The sequence below is a fragment of the Anser anser genome, assembly GCF_964211835.1.
Source record: "Anser anser genome assembly, chromosome: 4".
In the NCBI taxonomy this organism is placed as follows: Eukaryota; Metazoa; Chordata; class Aves; order Anseriformes; family Anatidae; genus Anser; species Anser anser.
Window position 1 is genome coordinate 1,780,197 of NC_139724.1, and position 19,964 is coordinate 1,800,160.

At 35.8% G+C, this 19,964-nt stretch overlaps 1 long non-coding RNA gene across 1 annotated transcript in view; it reads left to right on the forward strand.

Annotated features, from left to right (window-relative positions):
- Positions 1-19,233: 19,233 nt before the first annotated feature.
- Positions 19,234-19,964, forward strand: part of LOC310898572 — a 61,435-nt gene continuing 60,704 nt past the window's right edge. Inside the window, exon 1 of the long non-coding RNA XR_014583438.1 lies at positions 19,234-19,444. This is a non-coding gene — a long non-coding RNA (uncharacterized lncRNA). The remainder of the gene's footprint in view (positions 19,445-19,964) is intronic.

Consider the following 19,964-nt stretch of genomic DNA (forward strand, 5'->3'; position numbering starts at 1 on the left):
AAAACTGCCTTAAAGCTTTCACAGCTCTATTCTTTTTTAATCATTCTGTGTTTTCAATACAACTTTGAGAGGTAGGTTTAGCAGTAGAATTCTGACAGGTTATTAGATTCTCAAATAGTTAAAAGTTCTTTCTTAGGAAGGCTATTTTTCTCGGGGGGAAATGGAAGAAGATTGTAGGAAAGATTTGCTGGGGATGTAAATAATAATGCAAGGAAATGACAGAGTAGCTATGAAAAGAACAAACTCCCTACATTTAAGATGTAGGCATACCAACTTTCATGACATTGTTAGCTATGGACTTGGATTTTCTGTGATAGTATTTTTAAAATAAAATAAAATATGTTAAAACTATAAAACATGAAAAACATTTGATTCTACAATAGACTGTTAGGACTAGTTAGCACTTCTCTGTGAAAAAAAAAGTATTAGTCAAAATGGAGTTTGAGAGCAGCTCTCAGCTGCAGGAGCAGCTGAGGTCCCTTGGTTTGCTCAGCCCAGAGCAGAGCAGGCCGAGGGGAGGCCTCATGGCGGCCTGCAGCTCCCTCACGAGGGGCAGGCGCTGAGCTCTGCTCCCTGGGGACAGCGACAGGACCCGAGGGAACGGCATGGAGCTGGGACAGGGGAGGGTCAGGCTGGTTGTCAGGAAAAGGTTCTGCACTGAGAGGGTGCTTGGGCACCGGGACAGGCTCCCCAGGGCAGTGGTCATGGCCCTGAGCCAGATGGAGTTCAAGAAGCCTCTGAACAACTCTCTCAGATGCATGGTCTAATTTTGGGGTAGTCTTTTGTGGAGCCAGAGTCGATGATCCCTGTGGGTCCCTTCAAACTCAGGATATTCTATGATTCTATGAAAAATAATCCAAATGTTTACTTTTAATTTGTACAATAAGGGTTTGCAAAATTGCTGCATGCTTACCAAACTCTATGATTGGATATGGGAACTGTTTTCCTCTCAAAATTGATTATTGACATGAGTTTCGTACCTACCAGCATAAGTTCAGCGATCAATTTGCACTGGTACCATCTTAAAGCGTTATCCATGCTTAAATGTTTAGAAGTTCCAGAGCCTCTGTAGGGAGCAGTTTGGAAATCATTGGGTTTAGGGAAATATGCTCCTGATTTCAATTAACTAGTGTTCTGAATGATGAAAATACATAATTCTGCCTCACCAGATGGAATGCTCATATTGGTCTCTGGTATAAGTGTATTTGGTGAAACCATCAATTTTATGAAGTGATATGGCACAACCTGGGGCACACAAGAGTAGGCTGGCTCAGGTGTTAAGAAGCTATCTTTGCACTCTTCTGATTTTGTTTTGCTTCTGGTTGTGAAGTACCCCTCACAGTAATTCAGGTAGCCACCTTTATACAAGCACTGTCAGATCAGTGTGAGAAGAATAATAGAAGGAAACACACTAAAGATTCTGGACTCTGCTGCCTTTAGAAGATGTTTCCAGAGAGCCCTTCAGACTACCTGCCTCCTTTCCGCAGGAAAACAAGTACCTCAGCTGTGTTTTACTACTTTGAAAGAAAGAAATGAAACATAATAGAGAGTGTTATTCTTAAGTCCCTTTTAGCATCTAGCTCAACTATTAGACAGTGAGATACTTATCACAATGGGCTTCACAGCTTAAGTATGAAAAAAAGATGTGAACCATCTCTATTTCAATTTCTGTGGATATCCCATTGTTCTTTGATAATGATAGAACCTTAATAAAGGTCCCTGATTCACTTTTTGGTAGAGATCTTGTAGGTGCTTCTCTCATGTTGAAGCGTTCTACTCTTGATATAAATGCCCCTTAAGTTAATGGAAAAGTACTCTGGGTCTGGGTTTTGATTTGCACCCCTTACATTAAGCCATATCTGAAAGCATACTCAGATCTGTGAGCAGAACTCCATAGTAATACAGTCAGTTCAGTTTGGGACTACATAGGTACTCACACATTTTGAACATTTCCATTTCTATAACCTTCATTCTAGATAGGAAAAAAATGCAATGTTGCGTTTCTTTTGGCAGCCAACTGTGAGTTCTGCTCTTTTCCCCATTTACCTGAGTTTCTCCTACCTGATGTCATTTTGTAAAGCAGTATAAGCTCGAAGAAATGCATGTTTCTTTTAAAGATGTTTTACCTCAATTTAGAATTTGTCAAGTACATTATATCTTCTGGAACATATTTACTCTGTGAGTAAATATGGACCACTAAAATTAAGCAAACACTGTGATCTTTAAACAATTTACCTTAATTTGAGGTTTATGTCTGACAAGGACACTTGATGTATTCTTGTTGTTTAAAAACACTCTATTTGAAAGGATGAATGGTATTGACAAACTTTAAATTGGTCTGTTTGGCTATACTGAATTTTAATTAAAAAAGAATTGGAGTTCCTTAATGTACTCACTTCAGGTGATATTAGGGAAAAATTGTGTGGGTAATTCACAAATACACCTCCCAAATATCAATCAGACATTTTCATTGCAAACTGGACTCCTTTCAGGCTACATCAATTGAATTTAATTTCATTGACCTTTAACTTCTTACATAGTGTTAAATTTTTATATTTTTTATTTTTTTTATTTTAGGCTGTAACAGATTGATGTGCCAGTCAGAATGGAAGATACAAATTTCTACAAATAAGTATGTGAACAGTTGTTATGGGCAAGATACAGTTTTGATAACTAGCTGTATGCTGGTAGGAAATAATGATGGTTCAAATTCCCCTTCTAAGCCCTGATTGCTTCCTCCATACTTTTATAAAACATGTAGTCTTGAAAAAGAAGCATCCCACTTTCTCCCCAATGACTGGGATGTAGGAAATGGGCAAAAAGGGATTTTACCCATTGTCACCTACTTCGTGCTCCTTATGACTCAGCTCATTCTCAGAACAACATAGACTACTCTTGCCCCAAAAGAAATTGCAGAACAGTGCAGTGGTATTGCAGAAATTGCAATGGTATATATGCTGCAATGAAAGAAAAAAAAAAGAAAAAAAGAAAAAAAAACATTCAAGAGTTGAAGAGCAGTAATGTAAATAGCTAAAAAAAAAAAATAATAATGGGGGGGTGTCTTGATTTCTTTCTGAAAGTTTTCTCAACTTTATGTCGGGGTGGACTTTTGATAGATTGCAACCATATAACTAAAAATGAAACTTTTTTTTTTATTGGTGTGTATTATTAGTAACATGGTGGTAAAAGCTTGCTTGCCCTCATCTGCCATATCCCCACACTAAATTATTTTCAATACGTAGCAACCTAGATCTTTCAGCTGGGTATAAATTTAATGTACCTGTGCCAATTTATGCTAACTTTTTAAAAATAATTTTGAAATCAAGTGTATGCCTCATTAGTGTGATTTGCAGGAAATGGAGAATTAATAATTATAAATAGAATGCTTTAAACACAGCTTAATTAATTCTATGTGTGAATGCGTTAGCTAAATATGGTTCTGCTATTATAAAAGTAAAGCTTAAGATAAGCTGAATGTTTCAGCTTCCCTTTTAAATCAGCATCTCTTTGCCTCATATATATACATATATGTGTATATGGTTGAAGCTGGCCTTCTCTTTGCATAGTGTTTTTTGTAGGTGTTATTGCCATGCTACTGGCTGTAAGGTAGGCGTTTAAAAACTGAGCTTGTGACTTTAAAACAATGTCTTTGGTAATATGGAGTTTATCTGAGAAAGCAGGTTTCAGTCCACAGCTAAAGCGAGGCGGAGCCTCAGAGAATTCAGCAGCACCTTTGAGAGTCCCTCCTCACTCACAGCAAGCCACAGCCATCCCCAGGTGGGCTTCCAACCTTGGGGGTCAGGTCACAGCTGCAGCTTGTGAGTCCAAAGCCAGGGACCGCAGTAGGCAGAGAACAAGTCAGCTTTTGTACACACAATGCACAGTGAGCTGAAACGGGTGCCAAGTTCCCAACTGGGTAGCCGGGTTCAAGTAACAGAAATCACTGAAGTCATTTGTTTTGTTACAGAAGTTGTTTCAACTTTAGCACTTCCTACAGGAATTAATGAGGCCACTGGCATCTCTGAGACATCTTCATCTTGTATCACTTATTCATATTTCAAAATATTTTCATTTCTGTCACCAGTAACGTGACATGTGAGAAAAATCTGTACTTCATATAAAGTTTGCTCTTTCCCCATCACCAAGGCAGTAGCGTGCTCCTAGGGAACCAGCAGCACAGTTTCCAGATTTCTACAGCTGATCTGTTTATACCATCCCAAACCCTTGAATTAAAACAGAGCTGATATCCTTGTGCAAACTTTCAGACAAACAGGACACAGGTCCCATTGTCTGGCTCTTCCAGCACTGAAGAAAACCTCCCTGTCAAGTGAACGCTGGAAGTTCATACCAATAGCAGTAAGAACAAATTTGCCAGCTGCCTCTTGGCCTCCTGCTCAGGTTTAATCAATTTGTGCTTGACTGTGAGGTAGATTTAGCTCACTTCTGTGTTCCTTCAGTCTGAGGGTGTACATTTTTAAGTTCAGTCATAAGGTTGTGCTTGTGGTGGGTACTTGTATAAGCATGTGACATGTTCTTTGTGAAACAAAATCTCTCATGACTATTTTCATGCTGCAGTGATTATACTCAGATCTAAACGCCTGCTTCTGTTTGGGAAGGTGTCTTGGTAAGGTATTCCATGATGCTGTGGGAGTGCTCTTTAAATCTGACCTCCAAATAGATTTTTTAATCTCTGATTGCTCTGAATCCTGTAAAGCAGGGACTTGAACCGGAGCCTCCAAAACTGAGGCAATTATCTTGGTCTTCTGATCTTGAGCAGGTGTAGGAGCCTGCTGCTCCTTCTAAGTAGTTTCCCGTTCTGATTAGCCACTTCATAATCCAAAAATAAGTAGAGTTTACAAATATTTTCTTAAATTTGATTGAACATTGTTACTGGAATATTTCTCTTGTTTTTCTGTTGACTGAAATAAATGATTCTACTTTTTAGGGAGTGTTCTGTACTTTTTGTTGTTTTTGTCGATGGGCAGTCTTCTTATGCAGTGTTCGCTTTGAAAAATGCTTCTGAGCCAAAATCCAGTTCTATTCTTTAACCGTAAAAAAAAAAAAAAAAAAAGAGAGAGAGGAATTGTCACAACAATACTTCAGAAGATTTTTATTGTGCAGTGTTTGAATGGTGGTCACACATGACATTTTCTTTGGTGTCTTAGTTACATACATCAGAGAGGAAATACATTGTCAAAGCTCCAGGTACTGAATAATCTGTTAGTGGATTCTGACCCAAATTAGGTTTATCTTCTTAAATATTAAAATATTACAGTATTAAATTATTATATTTGATTCCCAGTAATGCTCTTAATTTCTCCATTAGCTGTACTCTCTTTGTATTTTTTTTTTGCTTATGCTTTATATCTATACATATATTGTGTAGTATGTTATAAATAGTTTAATAATTTTATGTCATATATTAAACATAGTTACACTTAGCTTTTTATTTATGATTTGCCATACACACATGATCTTAAATAATCTTTTGAATTAATCAGTGAATAAATCACATGCTTGTTTGGAATACAGAGTGGTTCAGTATTGTTGGGTTGATGGGAGATTTTAAATAGTAATTAATTTCTTAATGTTAAAAAGTTGATGCTTGCATCATGGTGATTTTCAAATAGTAAAAGGTATAGAATGACATTTAAGAAGATTGGTTGCAAAGTAGTCTAGACAAGCAAAGGTCCAGAGAATAGTCCTACATCTTGACAGGTCATATTTTAAGTTCTTTTCTGTTGTTTTAATAAGCATCACACAGATTTGTCTTAGTGTGAAGTTTCTGTTGAATCACAGGTGCATATGGTAAATTGTAAAATAACTTCAGAATCTTCTTCTAGAATATACTTAAAACTCATAAGATGAAGTAAATAGTATAAGATGTAGAATAAGAAAACTTTTAAGGCTATTAAGGTTGTCTTGCACAAAGGCAAGATCAGTTCACCAAGGTAATCTATCCCAGTACTGCATTAAGTCAGTATTCCTTGCTATTCTTTGAAGCCACTGTATCTTATTTATGGACATGAACTGAAGCTTCTTTACAGCAGGCTTCTATGCATTTGAAAATTGTTACTAAGTCTTCCTCAGGCTTCTCTTCTGTAGACTGAGGAATCAAAGAACTGTGTATAGTTCTTCATATATCTCACAGATCACACATTTATTTTCATTTATTTTGTTGCTGAAATAAATCTTCATAGGCTGAAAATAATTTGTCTGTTCATATAAAGCAAATTTAATTAGAATGTGTCCAGAGCCAAATCATACTTTTTTCTTTCTTTTTTCTTTCTTTTTTTTTTTAAAAACTGTTATTAACTCAAGAATTAAGTGAAAACCTTATACCCCTGGTTCATTAATATGACTGTTTAATAGGTCCACTTTGAATACAACTGAATCAGAGTACCAAAATTTGCATATGTTAAAGTGGGGGAGAAGTATTTTATTTGTGCCTTTGAGGGCCTTACTCTTTGGAGCTGTGATATGGACAAAGGTAGTTGTAGTTTGCACAGGAATTAGCAGACTGAGGTTTATCTTTGGCATACTAACTCATGTGGAAAAACACAAGCTGCCCCTTTTCCAAGATTTATTTTATATTGATTAATGCAAGAGCATGCGCTACTTCTCCCTTTGTTCACCCAACCTTGCTGGGCTAAAGGTTAGGTTGGAATTTTTGAAATGCAGCTAAAAGGACATGTCATATCCTTAGAAGATGAATTCCTTTAAATACAGCAGAAATGTGTCCTTAAAAGGTGTTCACAGCTTAGCAGACATACAAAAATCAGTTGACTAAACTGAACTGAAACTTTATTTCTTATACTGGTTTCTCCCAATACAGTATAGGATTCAGAGAACAAAATGCCCTTGCTGACTTCAGTAAGTACCTCAAGTTTAGCTCACCCATACTGCTACTGTTGCTCTGCTTCCTGTGTCTGAGCTAGCTACTACACAATCAACTCAATTATACTACGCTAATGCAGATATTCCTTTTCAAAATCTCTTCCATGTATTCATGTATTTTTATATAACTACTACTTTTTTTTTGTCATTATATTTTTGTCGTTTTATTTGCTTTATAGCAATAAATGCAGTATGAAAATCTATTCCTGGTTGTAGCTTGTCTCTGGATGATGTCAATGGAATTCTTTGTAACAATCTTTACTGTTTATCTATTTTAAAAAATCTTTAGAAATCTTAAGTAGATGGCATATTAGATTCAAAGATATGTACTATCAGGACAATCCTCTTACTTGTTGTTTTTGTTGCTGTTATTTAATACAAAAGAAGCAGACAAACTGCCAATGTGATCTTCCAGGAAGGATACAGCTTACAAGTTTACACATGTTCTCAAGTGTGTATAGAGAAATACACAGATGTCGCATTGCATGCTTACACTGATACCACATTGAAACTTTAAATCAGTATTATGGAATCAAATTTTTTTTTTGATGTTTCAGTGTAATTCAAATCAGATTCAGACAATTCATAAATTATTAAATGTATATTTTGTTTCATAGAGGTGGAGAATCTAAATGAAAATTACATCTTTACTAAAGAAAAGGATGATACAGAATTCAGGAAAAAAGATTATGAGTGTTTTGATAATTCTAGTGGATGTGGCATATTAGCAACATCACTTACTCCATGATACTTTTTATAATAATTGAAATCTCTGCTTATTTTGCAATGGTAGTAAGTCATCCATGCACAGAAGCCTAAGATAGAGACAATTATTTGGAGACATTCATGGTTCAAAAGTAAATTCAGAATTATTCACATAGAGATGGCAGTTGAATGTAGGCTGGCAGATGAGGTTACACAGACATAAAGTATGGAGAAGAAAAAAAGGCATCAAAGATTGAGCATAATGAGATGCATTATTGAAAGCTGGAGGGCCAATGAGATAGATTTCTGCAGAGACTGGGTTAAAAGAGAAGTTAGTTCCATAGACAGTGGACAAGCAAAAGATGGGGTGAGAGAAGTCAGGTTAGTAAAAAGTAGTATAAAAAGAAGTATAGAAAAAGTAGAAAAATGTTAAAGGTGATTGATAGGGCAGAGGGTATGAAAATCTAGTAATGGATCAGAGACTGAAAAAGAGAAGGTCATTGCAGGCTGTCAAGAGCAGTTTCTGTTAACAGCTTCATTTTGGTTGGTGCTGAGGGAAGGGGGCCTCAGGCAGTTGCTGTAAACAATGAGAGGTGAGAAGGAGAAGAGTGATATTTAGCCCATGAAACAGGGTTGAGGTTGGGGCATAAGTACTTGCATCTAAAAAAGTCAGCTAAATCATACAATGTCAGTGGGTAGTCTCAGATTTTAGGAGAAGAGCCAATTCTAGTGCATCCATTAATTTTCAAATTGTGTTTTATCCCAAATAGAATAGCCAGTTTATAGCAAGGTTAAAACTATAGCGAGAGGAGTATAGAGTTGGGCTGCAATCACAGATTTGCTTTAGTGTTCATGAGACTTTGCCACGATATCTGTACTCCCGTACAATACATAGTTGAAAATAATGCATAGAACTTGTGTATCTCAAAGGAAGAGTCTGAGATTAAAGTTTTTGAATCCTGTAATCCATTAATATGAATTTTTATAAATGTTTAGGATACATTACATATATTTGAAAACTACGGTGATTTGATTCTAAACGAATGGCTAGAATAACACACCAATGTTTCTGTATGGAATATGTTTGTATCTTTCAAACTAATATGTCAGCTACAGTGAAAACAATTCTTGTTCAAAAATTTTCTGTGGAAAGTTTGACGTTTCTATTTAGTCTTATATTCTAGCTGTTAACACTAAAAGTAAATCATGTTAATAATTGATATTGGTGTTTTCATATTTTACCATTGAAAACTTTAATTTCCATCAAGGGTCTGAAAGCAAAATAGAAAACTTCCCATTGAGGTGCTGTGTGACATATAGCTGCAAATGCTCAGTTGTTTGGTTTATCTGTACGTAAAGTGGGTTCAGCAGTGTTTAGTGTAACTAGTTAAGAAGCTGGTAAAGTACTATCCTCAAAATCATTCATGATGTAACCATTGTCAAAAATACATTTTTTTTTTCTGTACTCTCATTTCTTAGCTATAATTTCTGTCTTTCCTTTTCTTTTCTTTTTTCTTTTTTCTTTTTTCTTTTTTCTTTTTTCTTTTTTCTTTTTTCTTTTTTCTTTTTTCTTTTTTCTTTTTTCTTTTTTCTTTTTTCTTTTTTCTTTTTTCTTTTTTCTTTTTTCTTTTTTCTTTTTTCTTTTTTCTTTTTTCTTTTTTCTTTTTTCTTTTTTCTTTTTTCTTTTTTCTTTTTTCTTTTTTCTTTTTTCTTTTTTCTTGTAGAGCTCATAGTTGGCTACATTTATGGAGAACTGTCATTATCCTCCTTTTTTTTTTTGACTCTTCAGTTAAGTTTATATGTAGAAATGACACTGTTATATCACATCTACATAATCTTTTTCTTTTAGCCAGATCACATTTATCTCGCAACATTTTCTTTATATATTTTTGTGATGTATTTAGAGATCTAAAATGCCAGAGCTATATTTGTCCTTTTAGAAGATACAAGATATTAAAAGAAGTCCTCCTATTAAATGAATTTTTATAATGTAAGCTGGGCATGAATTCAAAGATACTATTACACTTTGAACATAAATGTGTTAGACTGAAATCACAAAATTACAGTAGACAATAAATAAAACTCCAGGGCTGCAGTTTTACTGCCATGGTAAGATGAATTCCTTTTAGTCATTGAAATTATCACAATATCATTAATGGCAGAATTTTTCTGGGAAACACACCAGATTGTCTCATTCCAACAAGTTCAGGCTTCATCCATTAGAGTTTAATCAGTGCCATTCTTTTAATTGTTGCAAATTTCTGTATACATTTGTTGTAATGGAAGCATTAGATAACAATAGCAAAACCCTGTAACACCCATGCAGAGCAAATCCTTCTTAGTTTATTTGTGTCAGAGAACAGTACATGAAAATCACGTGCTGTTCTCTGTATCATGTACATGTTCTCTGTAATCAGAGAACAGTATGTGAAAAGAATTAAAAGATTGCTATTGGTCACTTAATGTAAGGTTACAGTTTTTTATTGAGTTTCACTGAAACAATTCTTTTTCTACACACTAGAGCATAATATTTAGCAAAATAAAATTGGAGTTGAGTACACAAGAGAAAGAAAGGCAGAAGTTAAAGAAAGAAATGATATAATTAAAGTTCTGAGTGTGGTCTCCTGTTCAGTTTAAGATTTGGGTGTGTTGACATTCTGTTTGATAGTTTATTTTAGAGATCTTAACTAAAAGGATCCTCCTACATCTTTAAATACTTCCCCTTGCAAAAGGGGGTTGCTTAAACTGACACAAACAAGGGAGTTTCATGATGTCAGAATGGTCATTTGTTGTATACTCTTACAAAATCAGAGTCTACGTGAATCCAAATTCTTGGCAATTCCATTTGAGAAATGACCAAGACATTGGAATATGTATTTAAATCTCTTTTGTCTGAACAACTGGTTTGTAAAACCAAGAGAGCTAATGTGGGCTTAAATTAATAAGTTCCATTTCCACTGACACCTAGCGAGTCTTTCATAACATTTCTGGTGAATCAATCAAGTAAAAATTTCCTGAAGTAATTTATCTAATTTCAGCAATATTCCATTCCTTTCCAATGTCCTAATAACTAAATAAAATGTTACTCTGTTTTTAAATCCTGCATCCAGTCATCTGCTATTTATTGTTTTCAGGATTTGATGCTAATAGCAAAACATTAGAAATAGCAGTCCTTGTAAATTAAATATATATATATATATAAAAATATATATATATAATTGTAGTACATGTAGTTTCAAGACCTCTGGGAAACAAATAACCTGCTGTTTTCTTATATACTGTGTCTACACATAATTGCTTCTTTTTAGTCAAAAGCCCTATGTGTGCCTCCTTAATAGTGTCATTTTCGACATTTGGAAGAATCACTGTTTCCAGGAGACAAGGCATTATTAAGTTTCGTATTCTTACAGCTTCCTTTCAGAGCCCAGTCTTTAATTGTTGACCATGGCATTTAGACAATAGGTACTTTTATCCAGGAGTTTGGATTGGACAGTTCTGATTTTGGTTTTTAATGTGTGTGAGAGGTGCACTTTAATGTGAGAGAGGTGCACTTTAAGCCTTTGCTTAACTGGTCTTATCTGAGATGACTGTGGCCAGGCATTTTCTCGAAATTTCCCTGGAGAGCATGCATACAAAGCTCCTTGTAAAATTTAATTTTAATAGCTATATAATCCTAACGATATTGGTCAAGAGAAATGTTATCTAATGTCCCACAGAGAACCTTTCCTTAAATTGGTTAAGAATGATTATAGACTTACACACAACTAATTAGCTGTGCCTATCTTAACTGCAGAAAAGAGATCAGGATTTATCTATTTGATTGTTTTCCAGCACTTTCCCTTTTTCTTTTTCAGAAATAACAGGCAACACATTATCAGTGATGTGCACTGTTATTAAAATGCTGTATTTTGCAGTTAATAAATGGAAATTTGAGGAACTAATTTCAATTACTCCGTTTCCTCTATTATTCACTCTGTAGAGCTCTCTGCACTTGTACCTGATTCCGAGGATTAAAGTTGTATAGATTCTAATTAATAATGAATGTGCTAGCAGGGTTCCCATAGCACTCTTGTTTATTTCCCCCTATGCTGGCATCTGTGAGCTCCCAAACACATATGGAGGGGAAAAAAATAAAAAATAAAGCTGCTCAGAATCTGTGGTTCTATTCATTCCTCTCGTATGATCATTAATGTCATGATCTGGTCTGCTCAAGATCTCTTGGTCCAGAACCCAGTTCTGAAGTCCTGTCTAGGTGCTAGAAAAAACTCCTCTGACTTTGCAGAATCTGACTTTTGGCTCAGCTTTTTTACCCTAACAGAGGTCAATCCCATTTTTCTCTGTTGAGATGCAGTTTGTATTACAATGGTGTCTAGTTAGTTGCTTGTGTTTCCAGTAGGCTATTATTTTATTTTATCTTTTTAATCACCTGCTTTAACCAGGATTGGGACAGTCAGAAATTGATTATAACATACACAGAGTCAAATACTATATACTGTGTGAAGTAATCCCCATCAGCTACATTTTAGAGTACTAGCTGGTCTTGTCAGATCCTATTTGAAATAAGGACCCTGAAGTTAATCTGCAATCCTTTCTAAAACAGCAGCCAAGTCATCTGAAATAAACTTCAGAACTGTCTGGATGGAAGACTGACATACTTGTGCTACTCTAAAAATTACAGATCTTACCTGCATGTATCAATGGAAACATGAAATGTGCTCCTGACTTTAAAAGGGTCTGAAGTTTAAACACATTTCATGGTAAACAAATACAAAGTAACTTGATGAAATGAAAACGCCATCTGAAATTTTGGCTGAAGCTGAGATTTAAGATGCTAACTAAGATTCATATTTCGAGTAAGTATGAGTTTCAAACCATGTAGCTTTATTGTGTGGCATTGACACACAGGTATTTTATTTTTCTTTTTTGTATCTCAAGGATAGTTGGAAATCTCAGTAATGCATCTATTGCTTAAAATATCCTTCTGATAACAAGGCCGGTAAAGCATAAATTGCTTATCTTGACCTATAGTAAAAGAGGCCTTTCTAACAGTGTTAGTTATGGCATCTCTGGTGACACATGCAGCCTTAGGATCTGAACTCACAGGATCTGTGCTTTTAAACTTGCAGGATCTGTACTTCTAAAAATAATAATAATAATTCAGGCTATTTTGCTCCCAGAAACCAGAAGGCATGATATGACACAAGTTCATGGAGCTGAACTCTCTTAATGCCTCAAACAGAATGGCTGCATTGAGGCTGCCTAAGGAGAACAGTCTCTGGGCTGTGTTCGTGCCTGACTAGTGGTCAGGAACTGTTTTGGGAAGTGCTAATTGGTACTGGCCAAAATTAGGCCAGGGACATTGCCACAGCGTAACAGAAGAGATGGCTGAGTGCTGGGTCTCTGCCAGAGCAGGGGTTTTTAGTTTCCACTGCAGGCACAGCTGTAGTGTTCTGTTATGGTGTTAAGAAGGGAATATCTTCCTCTTTGGACTGTAAATCTAAAGGTTTATTTTCCCTTGATCATAACGATGTCTCTCACCATTAAATGAACTTTTTTTTTTTTTTTGGTCATTCATTTTCTTAGTTTTTTTTTAGTTTTAGTTTCTTAGTTTTTTTTTTAGTTGTGGGGAGGGGGTATGGTACTTGTGATGTTTATTTTCTTCTGTGAAGAAGAAAATAACATCACTCAGCTGTCTTCTAGCAGTTCATTAAGCCTTACAACTAAGTACTTTTCACAAGGGAAGGGTAAATCTTGATATGTATGCTTTGACAGATTTCTTAGCATGTTTCCTAGGGAAACTAGACCTTTGCAATCAGATGGTGATGTCGGAAGAGATGAAGGAAAGGAAAAGAGAGCAGGGGAGATGGAGGAAGGGAAGGAGTCTGTTTCTTTGTGTGACCCAACCGTTGTGCTATGGGCTGTTTTTTCCCCCTTTGTCAGCTGATTGTGTTGGAAACTATTAGCTGCTGTCAGGAAGGTTTGATAAAGAATACAGTGACTTTTGAGCAGAGAAGAGTTCTCAGTCAGAAATTCCCTAACGAAAAGAGAAGTTGTAGCAGAAACAACCATCACCACAAACTTCTGAGAGAGAACTTTCATTCTTTAACAGCAGGAAAGACTTTAGCCAGACCTTCTTTGACATTGAGATAATCATCCAGCAGACCAAACTCATAAGAAAGTGGACTTCATTAATTCTTGTGTTAGCAGAACTGCTTTTTTATTGTTATTATTTTCGTAGAAACTTTAAAAAAAAACACAACACTGTATGAACAAGAAAAAATCAGTTTTGCTGAAATACTTTTCTCAAATAAAAAGTCTTCTAGTATTATAATATACAAACGTGTATACGTACATACAACATATGTTTTCTATGAAAGATAAGCCAGCATACACACACATTTCATTCTTTTCTTTTTTTTTTTTTTCTCCAAAGAAATCTTCGTAGTTTAAAGTTGCATCATAATGTCATTATTTTTTTGTTAGGTTTGTCTTTCCTCAATTGGTAGATTTGCATTTTACAAACTGGCTAAAATAGTCTAGCTTTTAAAATCACTTTGAATTGTCTGGTCTGATAGACTTCAGATGAGGACAGAATTATTTTTATCAGAGTTAATTTTTGTGCTGAGATCCAGCTGAAATTCAGTCTGAATGCCTGAAGTCAGAGTCACTATGGACCATCTTGTTGATTATAAACACATCACATTCAGAACAGCACTTTCTTTTTCTTATAAATCCACATGCTTTTATAAACAGTGGAAGAGAAAAATAGCCAAGTTTAAATCTGATAATGTTGGCAGTATCCTGGCTTCTACATAAACTGAATCATGCAGATAGCACTTCTTGGTAACATCCAGATGCAATACTATATACCACAGCTATTCTGCTGTACTTTTAAAATCTCTACAATGTTGTTTAAACTACAGAAATAATATAACTACAGAAATAATATATAGGAATGGAAAAGAAAGGTAAACTTCCAATTGTGTGATTCTGTATTCTATCCTTGCTAAGCAGAAAAAATAGCAGAAAATAGAATAGCATATGCATGTGATATATCAGTATTTTTTTATTCTTTACCTTTTGCAGTTTTCAGTCTAGTAGAAGCAGAAAACATTTTTGCAAAATAGCTTTGAATAAATCATGAAGCTCTGATAGAACAGAAAATGACAAACATTAGTTAAATTAGTTGTGTAGATGACTGGATGGATGGAACTGCCTATATATAAAATAAAAGTTCATAATGCAGCAGTTACTGCAAATGCTCCTCTGACTCATTGGTAACACTGAAGCATTTTCTCAAATTGGACATAAAGACAAGAGCACTTTAAGCAGAACAATAAAAATATTGAAACATTCACAAACATCTATTAAATCTACTTTGTGATGGAAATTATGTTGTTGTTTGTTTGTGTGTTTGTTTGAGTTCTTATATGCTCTGTGTCATTTCATTTTTCACTGCTGTAATGAGACGGTGAAAAAAAAACACTAGAATAAAGCCTATGAAATTCTGGAATAGCAGAATCATGTGGATTTCAGTACCCACACACACGGTAGCAAGTTTATGCAGTTGCTAGACGTACCAATGAAGCAAGAAATGTGCAAGATTTAAAAGTAAATAAAAATGTTCCTGTCTAACAGATATAGGTAACATCTTGTAGCAAAATAGGAGAAAATCTCTTGAAGCTTTTAAGTTCTCAGTGAACATTCACATTTTAAAAATTATGTGTGTTCTTGCCAGATGTCAATATGCAATTCCTTGTTTGTTTAAATGAATAAATGTACATGAATCACTCTGACATTTCAAATCTGTATTCAGAACAGAATAGTACTTAATAAAGGAAGCCTTAGGCCACACATTAAACAAAGTGAAGAAAACTAAATGCTGAATGGCTGCCCATTTATCTGAGCATTGACCACTTTGTATGGAGAGTTAAGCAGAAGTACTCTGAAGAGAATTTGTCCTTGGGCAGTTACATTTGTATTTAGAGCAGACGCACATGAGTAGCACGGCCTGCCTACATTCTGCATTTACCGATATTTCAGTGCTTCTGTTTGCTTTGTGTTTCATATCTAATTAATGTGTTTTGGAGGCAAAAGGGATGTGAACTTGCTTGTGATACTTCATTCCTTTTTGTTTTTCATTTTTGAACTAGAGAATCAGACCTTACAAGACAGACAGTGACACAGTGCACCTCTGTCTTGCAAGAGACTTCTTTGCACGGAGAGGTTTAGCTGAAGGATACAGTGCTAGTGCAAATTCACTGGCAACACAGAAGACTGAGAGCCTTCTCCTGCTAGCACCTGTCATGTTGGCACACATTTCAAAGCAGCTCTGTGGTGTGGTGAAGATGATGGGGTACTCCATGCTGCATTCGAGGTACTGCTGCCACCATGGGTGCTTGGGCACAGTGCTGAGAGCAGGAGCAAGGCTGTGAGGTGGTGCAAGGAGAAGCAATCTTGTTCCTCTTTGGGAGAGACTCAGGGCTGCACAGTTCCTGCTGCTGAATGAACCACGCAAAAATCAAATGCTTTTGTGCACTTTCTTTGCGCTACTTCCAGTCTCTTCAAGTATTTTTGAAACTTCATAACACTTGAATGAAAAGTCTCTTCAAGAAATCCGAATAGTCGGTGCCGCTAATGCGGTGAGCTAGCTGTCTTTTGTCCATACGATAGAATTCATGGAATGATGGTTTTATGATGGAATTGCAAGGAGGGCCATACCATACGATGAAATGTGGGTCAGTATTTGATCCATCATCATCTGAATTCCTTCTAGGGCTGGAAGTCACATTGTCACAGCAGTACAGCTCTGAGACTAAGGTAATAAGGGTCTTCTAAAGGGTCTTCTAGTCTGATGTGAGAAACAGGAAGTTTTCCTTCTGATCGGTGTTGTACCACCTGGGTAGATACCAGAATGAGATCACAGTATCTGGGATCCCCACACTGCACAGGGTAGGCAAATCCCTAGTTTATCTGTTGTTACCGATTTTCCCTTGGGATCTAAATTTCTCAAAAATGTTGACAAACAGAACAGGAAAATGATGTTGGTGGTATCTGTGATTTTTTTTTTTTTCAGATGCAAGACTTCCCAAATGCTGTAAGAACAAGAAACATGATTTTAAAGAAGCCATTTGGCACCATGACTGAGACATTGATAGGTCACTGAGGAATGTCCTTCAGTTTTCTGTTTGTTCTTTTTAGTGCTACCAGGTAACTGTGCTCATTGGGAATCTTAAGTCTAAAACTCGAAGTGTTTATCTAGCAACATGCAGAGATCACTGTTATGTCTAGAACTCATTGACTTCAGAGCCTGTGTCAATTTGGGAAGCAAAGTTATCGGGGATACATTGTTCTACTGTTAAAATACAATGCATTGAGATAATGTCTTACACAGCTAGTAACATATGTACATGTCACAGTCTAATTGTGCTTGCAAGCATCTAAGAATTACTTTAAAACACACCAATGATTTTGTAGATTTTTAATGTTTGCCACCTTCTTTCCTTCTTTCTTATACATGTCACTGCATGATTCTTAAGAATTAGTGTGTCCACTAGTAACATGTAGTAACATGCCATTCAGGATGGAAAAAGAAGTTTCATTTTGTTAAAACTCCATATTTCATTTGTTTGGCTTAGTGAACCTTTAGCTATGTATTCATGAGACCGTGCCTCTGGATGAATGTGGAGGTGGAATTACCAACAAATCCAGTGCAACATATTAAAAATGATCTGTAAAAGGTTTCAAATTTTTTATTTCTGTGAAAGGAATTAAAACTAAAACAGACCAGAACTATAACTGGAACAAAAAATGGCACCAAGTAAATTAATTGTAATGAAACTGACTGTAGGAATGGAGAAGAAAGGTAAGAATCTTGGTATTTAGAACTTCAAGGTCATTGTATTTTGGTTGCTTTCAGATTTTACAGCATGGAGAATGAAATGATTATACCAAAACTGCATATACATTAGCTAATTGTATATGATTTTTCCATTAAGGCTGCAATACTCATTTTTAGAATTTCCCTTTTAAAATATTTTTTCTATTCATTTCCTTCCCAAGACTGTCATGCAAATAGTTTACATTGAACAATAAGAATTGATTTTCATTCTTTCTTGGTCTGTATTCATTGCAAAAATCATAACCAAAGCAAAAAAATAGTGCAGATGTAATACGTTCTTATATCACAAATCATAAAAAGTATAAAATAAGGCAACAGTTTGTTTTTAACATGCCTAAATTACTCATAAGAGTCACTACTTCTTTTTTCTCTGTCAAATTCTTGTTTGACTCTCACAGAGGTTTAAAAGTAGTTCATGTGCAAAACCATTATATCAGGCATACAAAATGCTATCTAATTATTCCATTCAGAGAAATTTTAAAGCTGCAAATTTTAGGATTTCAAAGATGCCACATGTCATGATCTGGCTGCAGGGTATTTTTAAGTACATTGGAAATTCTGAAGAGTACTAATTTTACAAGTCAAAGTTTTCTGATACAAAAATGTTGCAGGATACTTGGAGTAAAATCCTGTTAAATATATACAGCTTAACACACAGCGGCGTGTTAGCTGTAGGAGCTATTTTGCTCTGTGCTGATTAGAAATAGGAAATTTCTCAAACCGCTATTGTAGCTTGAATTAAGGTACTACAGAATACATGTATATTTAAAACAACTTTCGTTAAAATATTTACATTCTTCACCTCAACCTACAAAAAGCATCTATTAGATTTATCTGGAACTAGCGCATTGCAGTTATGCAGTTAATTCATATTGCTCAGTTTTACGTGTATTAAACCCTAGCTGCATGCCTCACCTAATTATTATAGCACTGCCATGGAAATTTACATTAGGAAATGTTCCCTGGGGGGTGTCCTTGTAGGAGAAAAAAAATGTAATTGCAATACTATCTGGAAAAACTCTGTGAGCTTATCAGAGATGAGAGTTAAGCCAATAGCCGTAAAGATGATTTCTCTGCTACTTAATACAGGATGAGTTAAAGAGACGCGTTGCTGTGATGCTGGATTAACTGACCCAGCCAAACAAACAAACAAAAAAGAAACAATAGATGTGAGTACAGCCCATCCTGACGTGCTAAGAACAAGAGCAGAAATCCTGCAGGGCCCTGGGAACTCCTGCATACCCCGGGTGGATCCTGCTGCTATGAACACACCAGCACACCACAGTACATTTACTTTTTACTGTATGTGTACCTAAGTCAAAAAAGAGTCCTCATTTCCAATACTTTGTCGTGAGTCAAGCAGTAGTCCAAGCTGCCAGCTGCAGCTAGTGCCAGGCATGGTCCCTAACCTTTCCAACTGTGGGAATAAAAATGTTGTTTTTTTGCAGAGTTACATTGGTTAAAAGTAAGGAATGTGGTATTGAGATATGCTTGCAGTGATAAGAAAATTTAGCAGGCGACCTTGTAAAATGCAGACAACCAGACTCCTTAAAACAATTAGGTGAAAATCACGGTGTCAAGTCAGGTAAGTGAAGAAACATTACCACTTCAAACAGTAAAAAAGTCAAAAGAAATTTGAAATTGAACAGGCCAGCAACTGAAGGCCACGTATTGTCTGTGAAGCGTCGGATAGGTTGTGAACCTGGATTACCCAGTCAATGGGGAAACAGGGGAGGGCCCCGGTCATCGAGACATAAAGAATATAAACCATACTGTGTGACTAGTAGGTGCGCTCCTGCTTGTGGGATGCCCGCCACTGCAATTGTGAATAAATTACTACTTCACTGAGATCCTCGCCTGAGCCTAAGCTACTGGCTACGGAGTGCTTCTCACACAACCAGCATCAGCCAGCATGGAAAGAGGAAGGCTCTTACTAGCAGGGTAAGGCGTCTGCTATTGTCAAAATGGAGAAGATAGAGCAGAACGTGTATGCATTGTTCAATAAATGAACCTAGTTGCTTCTCATACAGTCTGATATTTTCTCATTTACTGACATGGAAAACTCTGACGGATAGAGCTATTATAATTTCTTTTTCTTTTATTTTGTTAAGTGTTGTAGAGGAAGATGTTACCTAGCTTTTACTTCCTCCTTAAATGATCCTCCATTTTTACCGTGCAGATAGGGCTTCTTTTGCTGGCCACTTTTGTTCAACAGATGATTCTCATGAAACCTGGATTGCTTCATGTGTACTGTACGTGAAAATGATCATCAATGTGCCTTTTCTTCAAATGTATACTAGTTTCCTAACAGTTAATGTTGTTGTAGATTATTTAACATGTAATAGATAACATTTGATGTTAAGGTTTTCTGAGTTCTTCAGTTTGTCATCAACCTGAAAATGGCACATTTCCTTCCAGGTTGAAAATATCTCCTTAATTTGTTACATAAGTCCAGTGCAAT